Source organism: Perognathus longimembris, chromosome 14 (genome assembly GCF_023159225.1).
Source record: "Perognathus longimembris pacificus isolate PPM17 chromosome 14, ASM2315922v1, whole genome shotgun sequence".
NCBI lineage: Eukaryota > Metazoa > Chordata > Mammalia > Rodentia > Heteromyidae > Perognathus > Perognathus longimembris.
The window spans coordinates 62,293,942-62,312,536 of NC_063174.1; the positions used below are offsets into that span (position 1 = coordinate 62,293,942).

The 18,595-nt window shown below is 52.1% G+C and overlaps 1 protein-coding gene across 4 annotated transcripts in view; it reads left to right on the forward strand.

Annotated features, from left to right (window-relative positions):
- Positions 1–18,595, forward strand: part of Pacs2 (phosphofurin acidic cluster sorting protein 2) — a 74,635-nt gene that overhangs the window by 1,132 nt on the left and 54,908 nt on the right. The window lies entirely within an intron of this gene.

Genomic DNA, 18,595 nt, shown 5'->3' on the forward strand with positions numbered 1-18,595 from the left:
GTGCCTGGCACTGGGCTGGGAAGGTGGCTTGGTAGAGAGCTTGCCTAGCATGCTTGAAGCCTGGGTTCAATTCCTCAGCACCACATAAACGGAAAAGGCCAGAATTGGCACTGTGGCTCAAGAGATAGACCTCTAATCTTGAGCAAAGAGAAGCCAGGGATAATGCTCAGACCCTGAGTCCCAAGCCCCAGGACTGGCAACGGGGAAGGAGGGAGGGAAGAGGGAAGGAGGGAAAAAAGGAAGGGAAAGAAGAAAGAAAGAAAGCTGGTCACTGTAGACAGTGCTCCTTCAGCTTGGTGGGAGCACCCGGGGTACTGGATGGTGAGTTTTCCCTCTCCCAGTGCAGGGCCAGGACTTCGGGGTCTTGGCACCTGTGCCCTGTGGAGGTTGAGTGCTGAGCATGATCTCTACCTATGCAAGTCCCCCAGAGACCTGAGGGTCAGCACCTGCCTTAAAGCCAAACTTAGGAGTGGCTCACAGCCTCAGGTGTACCCCAGCATCCGGCCTCATAGGCAGGGTCCATGCCTGGCTTCTCTTTTCTGTCATCACCACCATCATTCACCGCCTGGTTCTTGTGCTGGCTGTCAGTTCTCCCAGGATTCCAGCAGGTTGGAGCGCATGGCTTGCCTTTTCTGTATCTCTTCAGTAGCCTCTGAGGCTCTTGAATGAGGGCAAAGGTCTCATCTCTCTTCCCCTCCCCATGTATGTGTGTGTGTGTGTGTGTGTGTGCGTGCGCGCGTGTGTGTGCACACAAACATTGGGGCTTGAACTCAGGTCTTGAGCGCTGTCCCTGAGCTTTTTTTTTTTTAAAGAAGCTCAAGGCTAGCACTCTACCACTTGAGTCACAGCTCCACTTCTGGCTTTTTAGTGGTTAATTGGAGATGAGATTTACAGCCTTTCATACTTGGGCTGGCATGGAACCATGATCCTCCGATTTCAGCCTCTTGAGTAGCTAGGATTAGAGCCACCAACACCTGGCTTTTTTTTTTTTAATGATAGTCTTGCTATGTTACCCAGGCTGGTCACAAACTCCTGGGCTCAAGTGATCCTCCAGCCTCAGCCTCCAGAGCGGCTGGAGCCACAGGCACATGCTTTTGCACTTGGCTAGAATGACTGAAGTCTTTAACCTTAGGGAGATGGAGGAATGTGATAAAGGCAGAGGAGGTGGAGAGGGGGTTGGAGGGGGCTAGCCATCAGCAGAGCCAGTGTAGAACTGGGCTTTGTTTTCGTGTTATTTGGTTGGTTGGTTGCTTTGAGGCAGAGCCTAACAGATGTAGTCTATACTGGCCCCAAACTTGTAGTCCTTCTATCTCAGCCTCTAGAGTGCAAGGATTCTCAACTGCATAATATTCCCTGGAATGGCAACACTTTGTCTGTGCTTCTGCCAAGGGACCTTTGCTTACGTTCAGTTTTTGCCTAATTATCAACCCACCACTGTATACATTCTTGTCTCCTTTGTTCTTGTCTCTCCCTGGGGATGGCGGGTCTGCCTTGGTTGCCTGTGGCAGGACTTAAGGGTGTGGGGTGTATGTGTGCTCAGCATTATTACCTGGTGGCTCCCCAGAGCGGTTGTACCAACTCCAACACCTAGGAGTAGGAGGTGAGAGGCCCCGTTGCTCTATGTCTTGCCAACACAAGTCTGACTTTTAGTTTTTGCCAGTCTTGTGGGAGTGAAATGGTATTGTGTGTGTTTTTTTCCTCTATGATTATGAATCTGGGGCATTTGAACTTCTTGTCAGTGAAATTTTTGTTGATGGCTCTTTTGCCAGTTTTTCTTCCTTTTTTCCGACTTGAATCTCTAAAGAATATTTGAAAGTGTTGGAAACACCCTCTTTAAGTCTTTAACCATTTTCATCATCTAACAGCTCCTGCTTTACAAGTGTGAGGCCCTGAGATCCTTTTTCTTTTTCTTTACTTTGGGTGCTAGGAATCGAACCCCACATTTTTGTTTTGTTTTGTTTGTGCTGGTCCTGGGGCTTGAACTCAGGACCTGGGTGTTGTCCCTGAGCTTTGTTACTTAAAGCTATCACTCTACTACTTGAGCCACAGCTCCACTTCCTGGTTCTGTGTGTGTGTGTGTGTGTGTGTGTGTGTGTGTGTGTGTTTAACTGTTGATAAACAGTCTCACAGACTTTCCTGCCTGGAAACCACGATCCATAGATCTCAGTATCTTGAGGCGTTGGGATTATAGGCGTGAACCACTGACCCTTGGCTGAACCCCAGGGTTGGTGCTAAGCAATCACTCTACCACTGAGCCCTACCCCACCCCAATGCTTTACGTGATTCTTCCCTTTTAATTGCAGTGTGGTAAATGTTTATATATATATATGTTGACTTTCTAGCATTAAACTAATTTATTTCTTGGTAAAAACCTTGGTTGGTCATGTTGTGGTACCTTTTGTTCATTTAGAACTGTTCTTCAGAGCTGGGATGATAGCTTAGTGGTAGAGCAATTGCTTAGTAAGAATGAGGCATCTCTGGGTTCCATCCCTAGTCCTGAACACAGGTGCATGCACACCCATGCATGCACACACACAAACACACGTGCCCGTTTGAGACTGTTGATACTCCGTGTAGAGCTGTTGCCGGTGAGTGGGTCTGCAGCGCTCCCTCCTTCTTGGCTTGTAGACTGTGGTGCCAGCATGCCTTTTGCAGAGGCTGAGCGGTGTCCCGTCCGTTTCGTGCATCACGGTGTAGCTTGTATAAAACTGGTATTGTTTGTTTCTTAAATGTTTGGAGTCATCACTGGATATTGTATATATGCCTACCTGATCTAGGGAAGGGAAAGAAAAATGAGGGTGTAAGATATCACAAATGTATTCACTGCCTTATTATATAACTGTATCCCCTTTGCACAACACCTTGTCAAAAAATTTAATTTAAAAATGTTTGGAAGTATCCACCTATAGAATAACTGACCTTAGCTGGGCACTGGTGGCTCAAGCCCACCTACTGCTAGCTACTCAAAGGCTAAGATCTAAGATTCATGAAGCCAGTTTAGTGGGAAGTCTATTAGACTTTTTTTTTTTTTTTTTTTTTGGTAGGTTGTGGAGCTTGAACTCGGCTGGGCACTGTCCCTGAGCTTTCTTTCTTTCTTTTTTTTTTTTTTTCTGCCAGTCCTGGGGCTTGGACTCAGGGCCTGAGCACTGTTCCTGGCTTCTTTTTGCTCAAGGCTAGCACTCTACCATTTGAGCCACAGCGCCACTTTTGGCTTTTTCTATATATGTGGTGCTGAAGAATTGAACCCAGGGTGTCATGTATGCAAGGCAAGAACTCTACCACCAGGCCATATCCCCAACCTTCCCTGAGCCTTTTTGCTCAAGGCTAGCACTCTACCACTTTGAGCAATAGACCCACTTCCGGTTTTCTGGTGGTTAATTGGAGATGAGACTCTGACAAGCTCATACCTGTAATACTGGCTACTCATGAGGCTGAGATCTGAGGATCATTGTTAGAAGCCAGCTTGGGCAGTTAAGTCCATGGGACTCTTATCTCCAGTAAACTATTCAGAAAAAGCTTTAAGTGGCACTGTGGTTCAAGCGGTAGAGTGCTAGTCTTGAGCACAAAGAGGCTCAGGGAAAGCACCCAGCTCTGAATTCAAGCCCCAGCAGGGCTGGCTAAAGAAAGAGTCTCACAGACTTTCCTGCATGGGCTGATTTTTTTTTTTTTTTGGTCAGTTCTGGGGCTTGAACTCAGGGCCTGAGCACTGTCCCTGGCTTCTTTTTGCTCAAGGCTAGCACTCTACCACCTGAGCCACAGTGCCAGTTCTGACTTTTTCTATATATGTGGTGCTGAGGAATCGAACCCAAGGCTTCATGTATGCTAGGCCAGCACTCTACCACTAGGCCACATCCCCAGCCCCATGGGATTTTGAACTGCAATCCTCAGATCTGAGCCTCCTGAGTAGCTAGGATTGTAGGGGTGAGCCCCTGGCACCCAGCGTCCATGAGACTCTTATCTTCCATAAACTACTCAGAAAAAGCCACAAGTGATGCTGTGGCTCAAGTTGTAGAATGCTAACCTAAAGAGAAAAAGCTCAAAAACAGTGCTCAGGCTCTAAGTTCAAGCCCCAGGAGTGGCACAAAATAAATAAAACTGACCTAGATAAAGTTTTTGTTTTCTTGTGTGTTTTTTTATTTTCTTGCTGGTTTGGGGCTTGAACTCAGGGCCTGGGTACAGTCCCTTAGCTTTTCCACTCAAGGCTAATGCTGTACCACTTGAGCCACAGCTCTATTTCTGCTTTTTTGGTAGTTCATTGGAGATAAGAGTTTCAGGGACTTTGCTGCTTGGGCTGGCTTTGAACCGTGATCCTCAGATCTCAGCCTCCTGAGTAGCTGGGATTACGAGTGTGAGCCACCGACATCTGCCTTACGTTTGCTTTTTGAGACAGGTTATGGCTCTGTAGCCCAGACTAGCTCAAACTCTTCATCTTCCTGCCTCGGCCTCTGGAGTTTACAGTCGTGCACTGCTACTTCTGGCTTTCTTTGTAGAAAGTCTAGGTACTGATTTTATTTCTTTAATGTTACAGAATACTTTTACCTCTTTTTAAAAAGTTTTGAAAAGTCCTGTTTTTCAGAGGAAAAAATTGCAGATTTGTTTTGTTGGTACTGGAAATTGAACTTAGATTCTTACACTCTTGCTTAGCTTTTTCACTCAAGGCTGGGGCTCTACCACTTGAGCCATACCTCTGCTTCTAGATTTTGCTTATTAATTGGAGATAGGAAGTTTGAGGACTTTTCTCAAGTTTGGCTTCAAACCTGATCCCCAGTTCAAGTTTTTAGGCTTATTGGCATAAAGAAATTTATAATTTTTTCCAAGCATGTGCGGTATTTGTAGTGCTGTCTCCTTTTTATTCTTATATTGATTACTTGTTCATGTTTACATCTAACCTGTATCATCCAAGGGTCCATAGTTGTTTTTTTCCCCGTGTGTGTGTGTGTGTGTGTGTGTGTGTGTGTGTGTGTGTTGTGTTGGAGCTTCAACTCAGGGCCGGGCCCCTCTCCTTTAGCTTTTTCTTCTTTTTTTTTTTTTTGCCAGTCCTGGGGCTTGGACTCAGGGCCTGAGCACTGTCCCTGGCTTCTTTTTGCTCAAGGCTAGCACTCTGCCACTTGAGCCACAGCGCCACCTCTGGCCGTTTTCTGCATATTTGGTGCTGGGGAATTGAACCCAGGGCTTGCCGCTAGGCTGTATTCCCAGCCCTCCCTTAGCTTTTTCAAGGCTGGCACTCTACCACTTGAACCACACATCCACTTCTATCTTTTTGTCGGTTAAGTGGAGGTAAAAGTCTGATGGATAAGTCTCCTTGGGCCAGCTTTGGACCTTTATCCTCAGATCTCAGCTTCCTGATTAGCTAGAATTACAGGTGTGAGCCACTGATTCCCAGTTTTATTTTCCTTTTTTAAGTCTGAGTCATGCTATGTAGTTCTAACTGGTCTCAAATATGTCATACTCTTGCCTCCACCTTTCTAGTGCAGGGATTGTAAGTGTACACTGCAACACTTAGCTATTTATTTATTTACTTATCTATCTATCTCTCTATCTATTTGCTACTGGAATTAAATCCAACGCCTTGAATGCTAGACAAGAGCTGTACCACTGAACCAAAACTGCAGTCCTTTGTTTCTAAATAACACAGAGTTAATTATGTTTCTTTCTTTCCTTTAACAAAAGCATTTCTAGCTGCCTGTTTTCCATTAATGCTTGAATTGCATCTCACAGCGTTTATATGTAGTATTATCCAAGTGAAAATCTTTAACTTATTTTTTATTTTTTGGTCAGTTGTGGGGCTTGAACTCTGAGCCTGGGCACTGTCCCTGAGCTCTTCAGCTTAAGGCTAGTGCTCTTGCGCCACTCCCGATTTTCTGGTGATAAGGGAGATAAGGGTTTCAAGGTCTTTCCTGCCTGGGCTGGCTTTGAACAGTGATCCTCAGATCTCAGCCTCTTGAGGAGCTGGGATTACAGATGTGAGACACCAGCGCTGGGCTAAAAGTTATTGCTCTTTCTCTCTTTAAATCTTTTTTTAATGCTGATACTGGGACATGAACTCAGAACCTGGGCACTATCCCTGAGCTTTTGCTCAACACTAGTGCTCTGCCACTTGAATCACAGCTCCACTTCTGGTGATTGATTAGAAATAAGAGTGTCACAGACTTTTCTGCTTGGACTGGTTTTGAACCGCCATCATCAGATCTCAGCTTCCTTAATAGCTAGAATTTACAAGTGTGAGCCATCAGCTCCTGGATAAATGGTTTTCTTTTTTTTTAATTTTTTTGCTTTTTTCTTATGTTGTTTTTCTAAGTTTAATATATAAACTTGTTTTTCCTTAGTTATCTCATTATTTTCTCTTTTTTTTCTATTAATTTCTACTTTATTTAGTGGTAGTCACTGAAGGCAATCAACATGACACCAAGTCCTTACATGTTTTGGGGACTTACTTTATGGCTCAGGATGAGGTCAGATTTTGTATGTATTTTGTATGCACTTAACGAAGATGTGTGTTAGAGAGTTATTGGTGCAGTGTTTGCCATCTGTCCATTTGATCAAGATTGGCTTACTGTGCCTTTCAAATTTGTTCCCTTGTTATCTACTTGAGAGGTACGTTAAACTCATAATTTGAGAGGGAATTTGCCCATTTCTCGTATGGCTTTGTTCCTGTTTTGAGTCAGGAGCTCACTTTGTAGCCCAGGCGACAGGATGTGTGTGTGATGCCCTCTGGGCATTGCCACCCCAAGCTTAGTTGTAGTTCTGTCAGCTTCTCCTCCACACATTCTGGGTGCAGTCTAAGGTTATAACACCTTCTAGGTGCTCTTCCTATCTGATAATACTTTCTCTCATAATGTTAACGTTCATGGGGGTGTAGCACTATGTAAGTAAGCTTCCTTTTGGATAGTAGTATTTGCCTTGTAGATCTTATTTTATTTTATTTTTTTCCAGTCCTGGGCCTTGGCCTCAGGGCCTGAGCACTGTCCCTGGCTTCTTTTTGCTCAAGGCTAGCACCCTGCCGCTTGAGCCACAGCACCACTTCTGGGCATTTTCTGTATATGTGGTGCTGGGGAATCGAACCCAGGGCTTCATGTATACGAGGCGAGCACTTTACCACTAGGCCATATTCCCAGCCCCTACTGCCATATTTTAGAGTTAACTATGTTTTTTATTTTCAGTCTGAACAGCAGATTTTGGAGCACTTTAGTCCAACCTTCTCATTTCAAATGCTTTTGTTATGGCACATTTCAAGCATACTCTTAGCCTCCTCCCCATACTTATCATGATTGCTGTAGCAGTGAATACTCGAAACCTTAAACTCAGTGCTCTCCTTGTTCTTCGTGCTTGCATCTCAGAACCTAGAGTCAAGTGCATAGCCTTAGACTGGCCGTTGGGGAAGAGCGGGCAGGATGTGGCCCCAGGTTATTGGACTTTGGGGGTTTTCATTAGTCCTTGGATGTTCTCAGTTACTTTCTCTGCGGTTATTGCATCTTCCCCATCCGTTCTCCTCTCATCTCTGGAGCACTGAGTGGTCTTTTCATCCCTTCCCATCCCATGTCTGTAGATGAGCAGGGTGGCATGGTGGAGAGCAGGCCTTGCGTGCCTTTGTGTCCATGGTAAGGCCCTCAGGACACAAGATGCTCCCCTCTCCATTGCCGCCACCGGCTGTGCTCCCATTCTGGGCACCGGGTCTGACTTGCTCAGTGCTGTCCCCAGCCCTGCCCGTGGCCTGTCTCAAGTAGCTACGAGGTGACACGCTGCTAAGGAATGTAGGTTTTGCTTTGAGTAACAGGGAAGTCTGTAGACTATTTTGAGGGGCGTTGTGTATGTGGGGTGGTCTGTATTGATGTATGCTTAGCTGGAGGTGGAGATGGGAGTTAAAGGTAAGCAGGGAGTGGTTCTGAAAGATATGAGAGTGGACTCTGGAGGCAGGTTTGCAGCAGGTCAGGAAGACACTGAGGGGGCTCCTGGGGGCTGCGTATGGCCTGCGGGGCTAGGCATCTCCTTGGTAGAGACCAGGCTGTGTGGCCTGGAGAAGCCATGCACTTGGAGGAGGCCCGTAGCTCTGTTTAGTACAGCTCCATCTATTCTGTCCTTGTCCTGCACAGACAGTGATGAGCCCCAGGTATACACTAGGCTGCTTTTAGGATACAGGCTTAGAAATAGAAAGTTGCCTGTACTTGCTTCTTTGTCCTGTTGTGGGCAATTGTGGGGACACTGGCACCAGATAAGCAGCATTTCTTCCCGGGACTCACTTCCTAAAGTCTCATTGTGTAGACGCAGAGGACCACATTACCTCAGGTGCAGGGGACTGTGGTTCCTTTGATAAATCCAGGCTCCTTACAACCTGGGTGCTGGCTCTGAGCTCTTCAGCTCAAGGCTAGTGCTCTACCCGTTGAGCCACAGTGCCACTTCCAGTTTTCTGGTGGTTAATTGGAGATGAGTCTCGAGGACTTTCCTGCCCGGGCTGGCTTTGAACCCTGGTCGTCAGATCTCAGCCTTCTGAGTAGCTAGGATTATAGGCATGAGTCACTGGCACCTGGCACAGGCCTTTTACTTTTGACCCCATGTCTGTTCTTTTCTTCAGTCCCTGATTCCAAGGTTTGGTGGAACAGAGAGCCCATTCGGGAGAGCAGGCCTGTGGTTACACACCATTACTGGGTGCTTGCTGGATTCTGTGTTAGGGCTGTGTAGGCAACGGGATGATGTCAGGTTGGTATGGCCTCTAGGGCCCTTTGGAAGCCCAGGCATCAGGTGCTGTGGCTATGGCAACAGAGGCAGAGGCTACTCAGATATAGGAGAAAAGTGATGCCTTAGGCTACTGTCTTTCCCCACTTCTCAGCTCTAGCAGCTCTGCATATCCTTCCATAGGCCTTGTGGATTATGCACTGGATTGGCTTGCTTATTCTAGACCTGGGCCCCAGCCTCTGGCTCTCTCTTGGGGTCCCACTAGTGCCCAGGAGATGCCGTATGGCTTGCTTTTTCATGCATGTGTGCTTGAGCTGCTGGCTCCTCTTGAGGACCATCTGGTTGGCTGTGTGTACTGCTTCAGGTGGCAGTGAAAGACATATGGCCTAAAAACAGTGTGCAAATGCATTTAGAAACCGAGGTACCTCTGCTCTGGAGGTGAGTTGGAGTGGACATGCTATGCATTCTTCAGCTAACACAGTGGCTCCACTGCCTCTGAGAACTGAGATCTTACCGTAGAAGTTGGAGCTTTTTGCCTGTCTCCAAGGAGTTCACCTTGTGCAAGAAGCTGGGTACGTACCCTCAGACCTGTTCTTTACCAAGGGAAGGATAGATACCCAGGAGCCCTGCCGTTGCTGGGCCATTATTTGGCTCTATGGAATCTGAGGCTGTGGGTGAGTCTCCTGTGGTGCCCTAGTGTTCAAGTGCCTGCTAACAGAGGTTCCCACGGCCATGAGAAGCAGAAATAGGTGGTGAAGGACATCAGAGAAGCCAGAAGACTGCTTCCTGCCTTGGACTCTTGGGTGTGGAGCCTGGTAGGGCATCTACAGTCTCTGAACTGGCCTTTCCTTCTACCCCACAAGCATTTCCTGCCCCAGCTGCAGACAGCACCCAGCTGCTGGCCCAGCTTCCCCTGTGTCTCAATCAATATTGGGGCACTGTGGTCAGGATGAGGTCCTGTGCTCAGTCAGCACTGGGGCACTGTGGTCAGGATGAGGTCCTGTGCTCAGTCAGCACTGGGGCACTGTGGTCAGGATGAGTCCTGTGCTCAGTCAGCACTGGGGCACTGTGGTCAGGATGAGTCCTGTGCTCAGTCAGCACTGGGGCACTGTGGTCAGGATGAGTCCTGTGCTCAGTCAGCACTGGGGCAGTGTTGTCAGGATGAGGGTCCTGTGCTCAGTCAGCACTGGGGCACTGTGGTCAGGATGAGGTCCTGTGCTCAGTCAGCACTGGGGCACTGTGGTCAGGATGAGGTCCTGTGCTCAGTCAGCACTGGGGCAGTGTGGTCAGGATGGGTCCTGTGCTCAGTCAGCACTGGGGCACTGTGGTCAGGATGAGGTCCTGTGCTCAGTCAGCACTGGGGCAGTGTGGTCAGGATGAGGTGTCCTGTGCTCAGTCAGCACTGGGGCACTGTGGTCAGGATGAGGTCCTGTGCTCAGTCAGCACTGGGGCAGTGTGGTCAGGATGAGGTGTTGTGCTCAGTCAGCACTGGGGCAGTGTGGTCAGGATGAGGTGTTGTGCTCAGTCAGCACTGGGGCAGTGTGGTCAGGATGAGGTCCTGTGCTCAGTCAGCACTGGGGCACTGTGGTCAGGATGAGGTCCTGTGCTCAGTCAGCACTGGGGCACTGTGGTCAGGATGAGTCCTGTGCTCAGTCAGCACTGGGGCAGTGTGGTCAGGATGAGTCCTGTGCTCAGTCAGCACTGGGGCACTGTGGTCAGGATGAGGTCCTGTGCTCAGTCAGCACTGGGGCACTGTGGTCAGGATGAGGTGTTGTGCTCAGTCAGCACTGGGGCAGTGTGGTCAGGATGAGGTCCTGTGCTCAGTCAGCACTGGGGCACTGTGGTCAGGATGAGTCCTGTGCTCAGTCAGCACTGGGGCACTGTGGTCAGGATGAGTCCTGTGCTCAGTCAGCACTGGGGCAGTGTGGTCAGGATGAGGTCCTGTGCTCAGTCAGCACTGGGGCACTGTGGTCAGGATGGGTCCTGTGCTCAGTCAGCACTGGGGCACTGTGGTCAGGATGGGTCCTGTGCTCAGTCAGCACTGGGGCAGTGTGTCAGGATGGGTCCTGTGCTCAGTCAGCACTGGGGCACTGTGGTCAGGATGAGGGTCCTGTGCTCAGTCAGCACTGGGGCACTGTGGTCAGGATGAGGTCCTGTGCTCAGTCAGCACTGGGGCAGTGTGGTCAGGATGGGTCCTGTGCTCAGTCAGCACTGGGGCACTGTGGTCAGGATGAGTCCTGTGCTCAGTCAGCACTGGGGCAGTGTTGTCAGGATGAGGTCCTGTGCTCAGTCAGCACTGGGGCACTGTGGTCAGGATGGGTCCTGTGCTCAGTCAGCACTGGGGCAGTGTTGTCACGATGGGTCCTGTGCTCAGTCAGCACTGGGGCACTGTGGTCAGGATGAGGTGTTGTGCTCAGTCAGCACTGGGGCACTGTGGTCAGGATGAGTCCTGTGCTCAGTCAGCACTGGGGCAGTGTGGTCAGGATGAGGTGTTGTGCTCAGTCAGCACTGGGGCACTGTGGTCAGGATGAGTCCTGTGCTCAGTCAGCACTGGGGCACTGTGGTCAGGATGAGGTCCTGTGCTCAGTCAGCACTGGGGCACTGTGGTCAGGATGGGTCCTGTGCTCAGTCAGCACTGGGGCAGTGTGGTCAGGATGAGGTGTTGTGCTCAGTCAGCACTGGGGCACTGTGGTCAGGATGGGTCCTGTGCTCAGTCAGCACTGGGGCAGTGTGGTCAGGATGAGGTCCTGTGCTCAGTCAGCACTGGGGCAGTGTGGTCAGGATGAGGTGTTGTGCTCAGTCAGCACTGGGGCACTGTGGTCAGGATGAGTCCTGTGCTCAGTCAGCACTGGGGCACTGTGGTCAGGATGAGGTGTTGTGCTCAGTCAGCACTGGGGCACTGTGGTCAGGATGAGTCCTGTGCTCAGTCAGCACTGGGGCACTGTGGTCAGGATGAGGTGTTGTGCTCAGTCAGCACTGGGGCACTGTGGTCAGGATGGGTCCTGTGCTCAGTCAGCACTGGGGCACTGTGGTCAGGATGGGTCCTGTGCTCAGTCAGCACTGGGGCACTGTGGTCAGGATGAGGCGTTGTGCTCAGTCAGCACTGGGGCACTGTTGTCAGGATGAGTCCTGTGCTCAGTCAGCACTGGGGCACTGTGGTCAGGATGAATCCTGTGCTCAGTCAGCACTGGGGCACTGTGGTCAGGATGAGTCCTGTGCTCAGTCAGCACTGGGGCACTGTGGTCAGGATGAGTCCTGTGCTCAGTCAGCACTGGGGCACTGTGGTCAGGATGAGGTCCTGTGCTCAGTCAGCACTGGGGCACTGTGGTCAGGATGGGTCCTGTGCTCAGTCAGCACTGGGGCAGTGTTGTCACGATGGGTCCTGTGCTCAGTCAGCACTGGGGCACTTGGTCAGGATGGGTCCTGTGCTCAGTCAGCACTGGGGCAGTGTTGTCACGATGGGTCCTGTGCTCAGTCAGCACTGGGGCACTGTGGTCAGGATGAGGTCCTGTGCTCAGTCAGCACTGGGGCACTATGGTCAGGATGAGATCCTGTGCTCAGTCAGCACTGGGGCACTGTGGTCAGGATGAGATCCTGTGCTCAGTCAGCACTGGGGCACTGTGGTCAGGATGGGTCCTGTGCTCAGTCAGCACTGGGGCACTGTGGTCAGGATGGGTCCTGTGCCCAGTCAGCACTGGGGCAGTATCATCAGGATGGGTCCTGTACTCAGTCAGTACTGGGGCACTGTGGTTAGGATGAGGTGTTGTGCTCAGTCAGCACTGGGGCAGTGTCGTCAGGATGGGTCCTGTGCTCAGTCAGCACTGGGGCACTGTGGTCAGGATGGGTCCTGTGCTCAGTCAGCACTGGGGCAGTGTGGTCACGATGGGTCCTGTGCTCAGTCAGCACTGGGGCACTGTGGTCAGGATGAGTCCTGTGCTCAGTCAGCACTGGGGCAGTGTTGTCACGATGGGTCCTGTGCTCAGTCAGCACTGGGGCACTGTGGTCAGGATGAGGTGTTGTGCTCAGTCAGCACTGGGGCACTGTGGTCAGGATGGGTCCTGTGCTCAGTCAGCACTGGGGCACTGTGGTCAGGATGGGTCCTGTGCTCAGTCAGCACTGGGGCAGTGTGGTCAGGATGAGGTGTTGTGCTCAGTCAGCATTGGGGCACTGTGTTCACGATGGGTCCTGTGCTCAGTCAGCACTGGGGCAGTGTGGTCAGGATGAGGTCCTGTGCTCAGTCAGCACTGGGGCACTGTGGTCAGGATGAGGTGTTGTGCTCAGTCAGCACTGGGGCAGTGTTGTCAGGATGAGTCCTGTGCTCAGTCAGCACTGGGGCACTGTGGTCAGGATGAGGTCCTGTGCTCAGTCAGCACTGGGGCACTGTGGTCAGGATGAGTCCTGTGCTCAGTCAGCACTGGGGCACTGTGGTCAGGATGGGTCCTGTGCTCAGTCAGCACTGGGGCACTGTGGTCAGGATGAGGTGTTGTGCTCAGTCAGCACTGGGGCACTGTTGTCAGGATGAGTCCTGTGCTCAGTCAGCACTGGGGCACTGTGGTCAGGATGAATCCTGTGCTCAGTCAGCACTGGGGCACTGTGGTCAGGATGAGTCCTGTGCTCAGTCAGCACTGGGGCACTGTGGTCAGGATGAGTCCTGTGCTCAGTCAGCACTGGGGCACTGTGGTCAGGATGAGGTCCTGTGCTCAGTCAGCACTGGGGCACTGTGGTCAGGATGAGGTCCTGTGCTCAGTCAGCACTGGGGCACTGTGGTCAGGATGGGTCCTGTGCTCAGTCAGCACTGGGGCAGTGTTGTCACGATGGGTCCTGTGCTCAGTCAGCACTGGGGCACTGTGGTCAGGATGGGTCCTGTGCTCAGTCAGCACTGGGGCAGTGTTGTCACGATGGGTCCTGTGCTCAGTCAGCACTGGGGCACTGTGGTCAGGATGAGGTCCTGTGCTCAGTCAGCACTGGGGCACTGTGGTCAGGATGAGATCCTGTGCTCAGTCAGCACTGGGGCACTGTGGTCAGGATGAGATCCTGTGCTCAGTCAGCACTGGGGCACTGTGGTCAGGATGGGTCCTGTGCTCAGTCAGCACTGGGGCACTGTGGTCAGGATGGGTCCTGTGCCCAGTCAGCACTGGGGCAGTATCATCAGGATGGGTCCTGTACTCAGTCAGTACTGGGGCACTGTGGTTAGGATGAGGTGTTGTGCTCAGTCAGCACTGGGGCAGTGTCGTCAGGATGGGTCCTGTGCTCAGTCAGCACTGGGGCACTGTGGTCAGGATGGGTCCTGTGCTCAGTCAGCACTGGGGCAGTGTGGTCACGATGGGTCCTGTGCTCAGTCAGCACTGGGGCACTGTGGTCAGGATAAGTCCTGTGCTCAGTCAGCACTGGGGCAGTGTTGTCACGATGGGTCCTGTGCTCAGTCAGCACTGGGGCACTGTGGTCAGGATGAGGTGTTGTGCTCAGTCAGCACTGGGGCACTGTGGTCAGGATGGGTCCTGTGCTCAGTCAGCACTGGGGCACTGTGGTCAGGATGAGGTGTTGTGCTCAGTCAGCACTGGGGCAGTGTGGTCAGGATGAGTCCTGTGCTCAGTCAGCACTGGGGCACTGTGGTCAGGATGGGTCCTGTGCTCAGTCAGCACTGGGGCACTGTGGTCAGGATGGGTCCTGTGCTCAGTCAGCACTGGGGCACTGGGGTCAGGATGAGTCCTGTGCTCAGTCAGCACTGGGGCACTGTGGTCAGGATGAGTCCTGTGCTCAGTCAGCACTGGGGCAGTGTGGTCAGGATGAGGTCCTGTGCTCAGTCAGCACTGGGGCAGTGTCATCAGGATGGGTCCTGTGCCCAGTCAGCACTGGGGCAGTATCATCAGGATGGGTCCTGTACTCAGTCAGTACTGGGGTACTGTGGTTAGGATGAGGTGTTGTGCTCAGTCAGCACTGGGGCAGTGTCATCAGGATGGGTCCTGTGCTCAGTCAGCACTGGGGCACTGTGGTCAGGATGAGGTCCTGTGCTCAGTCTGCACTGGGGCACTGTGGTCAGGATGAGGTCCTGTGCTCAGTCAGCACTGGGGCATTGTGGTCAGAACTGGGTTCTCCCCAAGGCGGGTTGGTTCTTTTTAGGAGGGCTTGTCCATTGTGGGTGCAAACAGGCCGTAGTGAGCCATGGTGGGGGACAACAATGTGGAGAGAAGAGCTCTGTGGGGAGAGGTCTTGGGTTCCTACACAACCTCTTCACCACCTTTCCACCTTCACCTCTGACCTCAAGCAGATGAAACTGCCTTGCGGCGTCAGGGGTTTGGCCCAGATAGGTCTCGTGTAGTGCCAGGGCCCACAGTGAGCTCCTTGTCAATCTCTCCATTTCCATGGTCCTTGCCTTGATTTTTCTCCCTGTCCAGCAGTGCTCTCTTCAGCAATGCATTTGGCTGGGCGGCAGTGCATGCACGTGCCAAGCTGGTTCTTGGGAAGCCACCCTGGGCCACCCTGGCCCAGGTGAGCAGCCAGGCTGTCCAGCCATCTTTCAGTCTTCCCCAGAACGGAGTGCCATCTCCTCCCTTGCCACGCTAGGCACATACCTGTGTCCAGTCTGGCCTACACACATCCCTTTCACAGATTCGTCCTAGGCTATGAGCCTAGACAAGGATGGAGCAGGTACAGATGTGAGTACTTGCCCTGGCTACCTGTGCCTCCATCTTGACCCCTGCTGCCTTTTCCTCCTGCATTTTACTCTCTAGTATTTTGTGATTGCCAGACAGAGGTGGTCAGAGAGGAAACAAAGCGTATTTTGTTTGAGCCTTGCTTTCCACCCTAATTCTGTAGCTGCCCTTGTAGGAGGCATGAGTGTCGTTTCTTCTTTTGTTGCGTCACACGTAGTCTGGACTTGTAGGTGAGATGGACAGCCTTCCTCGAGCATCCTCGCCATTTGAGCTCCTGGGTGCAGACGCTGAAGCATGCATTAGGGCTCTGCACGAGTGTCTGCAGACCCTGGGATAGCAGGTGTCACCAGGCCTCACGGAAACCAGCACCTTTGTTCCTGCTTCTGGACATGAATGTGGCAAGTCTGGGGCTTCTTCAGCTGGACAGGGCTTTTGGGGCTCTCATGGGCTTAATCCTGCTCAGGGTGAGAATGGACATAGCTCATCTTCCACCCCGAGACACTTTAGGAAGATGTTTTGCTTTTTTGCTGGAAGCTGGCACTTGCTGATAGGTGAGTGCCTTGCTGCTTTCGACTACTGAGAAAAGGGCCAGTGAACATGAGCAGCACCTACTGGTGCCCAGTGAGGTTGCACGCGGTGGGCTCACAAAGGGGAGGAAGATGGCCCCTCCACATTCTGTGGCTGAGCACCCTTGTGTGCCTTCCAGGCTCCCCTCCCTCCCACTTCCCTCAAGCCTGGGATAAGCCCTGGCCAGGGAGGCAGGGGGTTGAGCGGAGAAGATGCGCTAGCCAGGCTGCAGTGACCCAGGCGTCCTGGCACACTGCCATGGGCTCTGTGGCCAGCTGCTTGCCCCTGCTGCCCAGACGGGGAGGCCCTCCTGCCTGTGCCCTGCCAGAGGCAGCTCCACTGCTTTCCAGCCTGGCTCTGGACTTCCTGTTTTAAACTGCCAAGTGCTTTTTCCACAGCATGACTTACGGGTTGTCTGTCGCACTTGGAAAGTTAAAATAACCCACAAGTTGCTGTGCCCCACCCAACACACTGCTCTCCTTTCCTTCAGTGTTAGCAGGAAGCGGAGCTGAATGTGGTGTGCGCTTATGCCAGTATCACTGACCAGATCCAGCACAGGGCAGTAGGGTGGACTCGTTTGCTGTGTATGCGAGCTACATCTCAGGGAACTGGCAGCTGGGGGAGGGAAGGAAGCTGGTCCTGGGCCACCTGTGGACTGAGGGCCATAGGACAGAAAGCCCCCGAAGTGGGTACTGTTAGGCCAGGCTGGGTGGGCACTGTCCCGTGGGACCTGGCAAAGGCAGGGAGGCCATATGCTTGGGAAGGAGTTTGGGGATGGTGGGAACCGTGAGGGGTGGGGGGTGGGGGGCTGACCTTTGTATGCTTGCCATTGTCCTGTGCAGTTGTGTCTTCGTGGTGGTGGGTGGCAGGCATAGGATCCTTGACAGGCGTTTGACTGTGACCCAAGGCTAGCTGTGCCTCTGCCCCTTGCTCTCCATATATCCGGGGGCATGATGGGCAGAGGGTCCCTGGTCAGCCATCATGTGCCCACCTCTGCCCTGCTCAGCCACCATGTGTGTCCTCTGAGCTCTGGCAGGCCACCAGAGGTTTGAGATAGCTCTTTACTTGGTAGCATGAGGTCCTCACTGGCCCAAGCCCCCAAGGTGGCCACCCATGATCTAGTGTTTATTAGCAGAGAATGCCTCCTCCCAAGAGCCAACCCTCAGATGGCCAGGGTCTGGAGGCCATGAGGAAGACTGCTTCTGGGAGCGCTTCCTGTGCAGGGGGGAGGGCTAGTCTAGTGTCCTCCTGGCAGGAGGGGTGGGGATGAGAGGACACAGAGCCTCCTGCTTTTCTGTTCAGCAGTCAGTGAGGCCAGAGGGCCAGGGGGCCTGAGGGATGGAGTGCGTGTCCAGCTCTTCCCGGGAACTCAGAGTCAGCCTGGGGAGTAAGTAGTCTTGGTGCATGTTTTCTGCCTCCTGGAGAATGTGTTCCCCTGATTTTTGTTTTATTCCCCTGGTCCGGCTGTGGGCTTGAACTCAGGACCTGGGTGCTGTCACTGAGCCTTTTTGTGTTCAAGTTTAGAACTCTACCACTTGAGCCACAGGACCACTTCCAGTTTTTGAGTGGTTAATTGGAGATAAGAGTCTCACAGGGACTTTTCTGCCCTGTCTGGCTTCGAACCATGATCCTCAGATCTCAGTCTCCTGAGTAGCTAGGATTACAGGTATGAGCCACTGGCACTCAGCTATGCTCCCTTGAGAAAGCAGTAATGACCTCACAAAAACCCTGCTGCTTCCAGGGCTGCCCTGGGGCTCAGCAGGCTCTCAATGAGCAGTGCTACTTAAGACACACAGACATTTCAGCCATCAGTGTTGGATACAGTGTGGGCTGCACAGTGGGCCTCTGCCATGTGGCCAGTCACTGTTGCATAGAGGCCCAAGAGGGGACAGGCAGGCCCAAGGGGAACAGCTGCCACCAACACTTGGGGAATGTGTAACTCAGACACTGCTCTGGGACACTGTTCTGCTCTGGGGTTATCAAACCACATGGCTACACTTAAAATAGGAGCTGGGCTGCCTCACCAGGTGGATGTGGCTGGCTGGGACAGTGGGCAGCGGTTGTGGTATGTGCTTTCTGTGGGGACGTGGCTGAGCTTCCCCCTAACACGTGGTAGGGGGGACATGATGCTGTCTCTAGCCCCTTGGCATCTTAAATGAAGTTATTTGCCCAGAATAAAAGGAATCTGATCAGATTCATTTAAGAAAGAGTTCCCCCACCCACACCACCCTACTTCCACCCTCACCTGCAGTCCAGGGAGACAGTTCCAGGATCCTCTTTTATGCTTTGCAGTGGGGCATGGCAAATGAAGCCAACAGGGGGCAGGACTTCCCGCCCCTCAGGTTTTGCCCTGGCAAAATAACAAAAGCCAGCCAGGTGCTGGTGGGTTACGCCTGTACTCCTACCTACTTAAGAGGCTGAGAACTGAGGATTGAGGTTCAAAGCCAGCCCAAGTAGGACAGTTCATGAGACTTTATCTCCAATTTAAGCTGGAAGTGGAGCTGTGGCTCAAGTGGTAGCATGCTACCTCTCAGCATAAAAGCTCAGGGACAATGCCCAGGCCCAGAGTTCAAACCCCAGGATCAACAAAAACCTAAAAGCCAAAAGTGCTGGGTGTGTAGCTGACGGGGTAGAGGGCCTGTCTAGCAAGTGCAGGATCCTGAGTTCCAACCCTTGTACCACCAAGGGAAAAAAGTATTCGAGGT